Source organism: Alnus glutinosa, chromosome 7, assembly GCF_958979055.1.
Source record: "Alnus glutinosa chromosome 7, dhAlnGlut1.1, whole genome shotgun sequence".
In the NCBI taxonomy this organism is placed as follows: domain Eukaryota; kingdom Viridiplantae; phylum Streptophyta; class Magnoliopsida; order Fagales; family Betulaceae; genus Alnus; species Alnus glutinosa.
The window spans coordinates 25,440,873-25,446,872 of record NC_084892.1 but is presented as its reverse complement, the minus strand read 5'-3'; positions in this window follow the sequence as shown (position 1 = coordinate 25,446,872).

Genomic DNA, 6,000 nt, shown 5'->3' with positions numbered 1-6,000 from the left:
TTTTTATTTTACTCTATGCAGGGTCTTGTTGAGTTTGGAAGTGGTGGCTCAGCACCGGATTTGTTGTAGACATTTATATGCAAACTACAGAGATGTAGGTCATAAAGGCTTGGCGTTGAAGGATAAGCTATGGACTGCGGCTGCAGCCTACACAGAGGCTGAATGTACTAGAGAAATGGAGGAGTTAAAGAGTATAAGCCTAGATGCGTACGAGTACTTGTCCAAGATTGACCCAAGTACGTGGTTGAGGGCTTGGTTCAGTACCTTCCCCAAATGCGATTTAATTGTGAACAACCTCTCAGAGTGTTTCAATGCGTGGATTTTGAAACAACGTGAATTGCCAATAATATCTCTACTGGAAATGTTGAGAAAAAAATTGCTAAAAAGATACCAAAAGAAGCGGGAAGGCATCATGAACATAGATGGTAGGATTTGTCCCAAAATTTGGGCGCGGTTAGAAGAACTCGCACATGATGCTGGTCATTGCTATGGTGTGTATGCTGGGGATGGGTTTTATGAAATCACAGAGAAGCAGAAACAATATGTGGTGAACCTAGTGGCAAGAACCTGTGGGTGTAGACAATAGGACATGCCAGGTATCCCATGTGCACAAACAATGTGTGCAATATGGCTTGGTGGTGCTGAACCTGTGGATTATGTTTTTAATTGGTATACAGTGGATATACTTAAAAAGGCATATGAACTGATCGTGTATCCCATGCTTGGAGAAGAACAATGGACAAAGACAAACTGCGAGCATGTAGACCCATCAGTGGTTAGAATACAACTTGGGAGGCCGAGAGTAGTGAGGACCAGATGAGCCCATGAATCAATACAGGATGAGGAAGGGTGGGGTTACTATGAGATGTTCCAGATGCAGGAGGACTGGACACAATGCAAGAACATGTCCCCGCACAAGAATAGAAGTAGTGAATTACAGAGGACAGAGCAGGAGTGATGTAAATTCCTTGGACATTTATTTCTTTTCTTTTATTTATTTATTTATTTTTTTTGTATTCGGTGTGATGCTTAATTTTATGCTTCAATGTGCTAGGTACAACCTACAGTTGATACTGAACCGAATCCCCAATCTACAGTTGATTCTGCATCGATAATTTTCAAAACTCTCATAACTTTTCCATTATTTACATTGAATTTTTAAAACTCTCATAACTTTTCCATCATTTACATTGCAGCCCTCAATTCCCCAACATACCCCACAAACCAATGTTGCATCATCTAGAGGTACCGTTAGGGGTAGGGGTTGGGGTAGGAGTAGGGGTATTGGCAGGGGTAGGGGTCAACCAACTTCAAGGGACTCAGTTGCAGGTAGAGGTCAGCTTCAGCCTCGGACCAATGCTTACTCAAAAAACCCATATTTTATGTGTTGTTTATTTATTTTGTTGGCTCAGCTGGTTTATGAAAATTTTAGTGTAAACCAATTAATGTGTCTTGACAGTCTCGAGGTACTGCCAACATAGTAAGGTGGTATGGACTGCAAGCCGTAGGTCATTATCAGTCACAGCCTCGAACCCAGACCAATGTTATTGTGAGCACTCGTTTATATTTTTTTCTATTATATTTCATATTTCATTATGTTCTACACTTATTAGTGTGTCTTTACAGTCTCAAGGTACCATCAACACTATGATATTGTATGGACCCTCGACAGTAGGTCAGCCTCAGGCAAATGTTTTCGTAAGCACTCAATCCACCATTCTTTTATATCTGTTGGTTTATGTAAATTTTGGTGTGCCCTAATTAATATTATTTTATAGACCCAAGGTAATGTCAACATAGTTAGACTGTATGGACCTACTTGTACAATAAGTCAGTCACAACCTCACCCACATACTAATGCTATTGTGAGCAATCAAAACACTCATTTATGTGTATAATTTTATTTAAATTTTTGACTCACAACATTGCTTTAATTTCAATTTACAGTTTCAAGGGACTGTCAATACAGTGAGATTGTATGGACCTCCTCAACCATCAGGGTCTTCTCAGCCGACAGGGTCTTCTCAAGCAGGAGGGTATACTCAGCCAACATGGCCTTCTCAGCCTTCACAGACAGGAGGGTTTTCATCAAGGCCTGTAACTAGAGCTCGGAATATTGTTCTGACAGTGGAGAAGGCAATATAGTTGTTGAGGCTAATCAAAGAAAGCGGAAGAAGCCGGAATGACAAAAATACTAGGCTACTTGATGTATTGCTGTGTTATTACTATTTTGTTGGAATATTGTGTCGTTGCTATGTAATTTGATAACAATCAAAGTGTTGGACAATGCTTAGGTGATGGATATGATGTGTTATTTTATTTCATTTGGAAGTGATGGATATGGGATGTTATTTGATACTTAACTGATGAATTTGATATTTGATGCTTAGGTGATGGATATGATGTGTTATTTTATTTCATACTGAAGTGATGGATATGGTATGTTATTTGACACTTAAGTGATGAATATGGTATGTTATTTGATACTTAAGTGATGGATTTCATAATTGATGCTTAAGTGATGGATTTGATTTTTGATACAATGTGAAATATGTAAATCCAAGGAGGCTCAAATCTATAGCTTGATTGTATTGGAACTGTAATGTGGTTCATCCCAAATCACATTGACTTACATTTTGGTAGTAACTTACATAAGTATTTATGCAATGTGAATAATTTACCAAAGCTTTTGAGTTGTAAGTGCTGGGAAATATACATACATAACATTCAAAACAGACAAGTTTGAAATCACAAAAAAGTATTACAACTAAACTGTTTCCACAATTTCATTCTAACATCAACTTAGTACCTCTAGATCCACCGCTACAACCACTAAAATAATAGACCAACAACAACATGATTATTAATCCCATAGCTCGAAACATCTTCCCATTATATTGACCCAACTCTAACTCCCGCCATAGTTTATTACAATGTTCCTTGCATTTTCGTTCAATTGATTCCTCAACTCTGACATTAGCAGCATGCATTCTCAACTCCATTTGTTGCAGATATTCCATTAATCTCTTATCGTAAGCGTTCATTTCCTTATTAGCCCACTCAAAAAAATCACAATCATCGGATTTCGATCTACATGATAAAAAAATAGGCAAAAGTGTCAAAAATTACGAATGACGAAATATAAAATAAAGCTAAGTTTAGAAAGTACTTTGTAGTTAACACATCCATACCACTTCCTATCAGGATTGGTCACCGTCCAAGAGTTCCTTACACATGCAGGAACTCCACATCGACATAACAAGGGACCACTTGACAAGTCACTAGTTGTAGACATTTACTCGTGCCTACATTAAAAAGCACATGTCATGAGAATCTTATAACATTTATAATTGAATTCTATACCATACCAACAAATTGTTTGCATAATCTGATTAGTAGTAATGGATTACCTATCAAAAGAATAAAGGTATAGAAATCTATACATTTTTTTGGTGTTATTAGTTTGAGTGCATTTAACCAAGCCAATAATCCAGCATTTACCCCTAGAGCATACTCTATATTCAAATAAATCCAGCATTTATTAACAAGAGTGAAAAATTTCATGAGTTAACCATTATACATCATTTTAAAAGTCTCAGCATCAGTCTTAGAATTGGATTATCACCAAATACAGAGTCAACACTAACATCTGTAGCAACAAACTCTTCCAATAGAATTGAATTATCACCAAATTATGTATTGTACATTGATAACCATACAACTGTTCCTCAAAACTCAATCAAAACAACAACACAACCTAGCAGCTACAAACCAGCTGCCAACAAAACACAACCAAACAGAACAAAAACTCTTGAGAAACAAAACATACAAAAACCATAACTGGTAACCAGCATTTCTGCAGCTACAACCCAACTAGCAACAACCAACCTAGTCCCTTATACTTCCCTTATACTTTTTCTTAAATTTGTTTTTCCATCAACATTCCATTTGGTTTAATCATATATGACCTCTAATCCAATAGCTTAATTTTGAGAATTATGTCTACTAACCCAATCAACCAACCTAAAACCCTAAAACCTCTCCAAGAGTAAATTGCTACGAATCGGCATCAATAGGAAATAAATATACCCTAAAAACTAAACATATGGGAGATTTAGTACCTTTATTTCGGTTTTCCAATGGTGGGATTTTGATCGAAGTGCTTGGGCTTGGTCGACGGAGAACTTCACACTCACACTAGGGATTTGTCGCCGGTGGGTTGCTGAAAGATGAGGTTGCACTAGGTGGAGCGCCAAACTACTGCACCGGTTTGGTGGATGGAGTCGCCAGGTTGTATGGAGCTCTGGGCGTGTGACTAGCGACGGGCTGTATGGAGCTTCGGGCTTGAAGAATGAAAAGTAAAAGGGAAAATCAAGTTTTAACTCAAATAAACGGGTGGGAATTTCAACGTTAGGGAGATGGGTATTTTCAGGCTTTTTGGCTAAAATAGTCACGTGCATGGCACGTGATTCTGTTTACACTCACTTAGACGGCACAAAGTAACGGATGAGGTCAAAAAACAAACAAATGGTAGTTCAAGGGGTCGGACTGCAAGCATTGGTAATTCAGGGGGCCATCTAGAGAACAAGTGGTAGTTTGTGGGGCTTTTTTGTATTTAAACCATTATTTTATTTTTTATAAAACTATTCATTTTCCTAATAGAACAGTCATTTTGCATACCAAATGTAACCTAAAAGTGTATGATTGATAAATAAGCTTCTAACTAATTAAATTGACAAGTCAAATGTTTTACCTAATCTCCAACAATATTAGTTATTTTAGTTATTTAATATACACATTTTTCTATTTTAGCTATTAACTTTTTAATACAAATTCTAACAAATTATCTATTTCACTCTCTACTTTATTTAAATATTATTTTTCAATGTTTTAAGAATAAAAATAAGAATAAAGATATAAAGGGCACACAATCCAAGATGACTCTTTCTCCAACAAGAGAAAAATATTATTTATTCATGAGAAATGATCCCTACACTCATTTTTCACAACAATCCCACAACAAGCTGACGTGGCTGGTAATATTTTATTATTTTTTTACAAAAAGAAATGAAAACAAAACAAAAAAATAATAAAATATTACCAGCCGCATCAGCTTGTTGTGGGATTGTTGTGAGAAATGAGTGTAGGGATCATTTCTCTTTATTCATATTGTGCTAAGTGAATCTTCATTTAAGGTTATCAAATTTTTGCACGATTTGGGAATCCGATACAAATACTACAAATTTTTGACACGATTTGCAAATCCGACACAAATACGACACAAAGTTATAGAGTTTGAGTTTATGTTAATCAGTTCCCAAGTTCTTAACCCTAACATCATTTCATTTTCACCTTTCTGATTTTCACAGCTCCTACGTACCCTCCTCCAACGGCGCCATCCATGGTGAAAGAAATTTCCCAAGTTTAGGATGAGATGTTTCGAAACTTTTGTGATTAATTTTCTTGGAATCTTCTCAGTTGGTTGATGGTTCCTGCGCTTCTCATTTCACACACCAGCTGTCTGTGTAAAACTTCTTACTTGATATTCTAAATACTGTTTCCCTATTGTGAGCCTGACTTGTGGTTTCTTTTGTCTTGTTTTTTTTGTTGTGCGAGAAAGAATCATAGGTTGGGTTGTGTGAAAAAAAAAATCATAAAAAAGAAAGAATCGGGTTACACGGATGATGTTGGGTCAACCTGGTATGTCACGATTAGTTAAACAAGTTGAGGAATGATAGAATTCCTTCTAATATCCTTTTGAGATTGTTTTATACTGACATGGTATTTTATATTTTTTAATAAAAATAATAAAGAGAAATCAAGCTATAGTTTTTCTTTATTAAAAACAAGGTGTTATGTTAGCATAGAATGACCACTAAAGGATACTAAAAGGAACTCTAACATTTTTTGTTAGGGATAAAATCAACCCTAGAGACACGTGGATCCAATGACATCTCGGAGTTATGTCTCGGCTACTTGTTCCGCATGGTTCTATCCAGT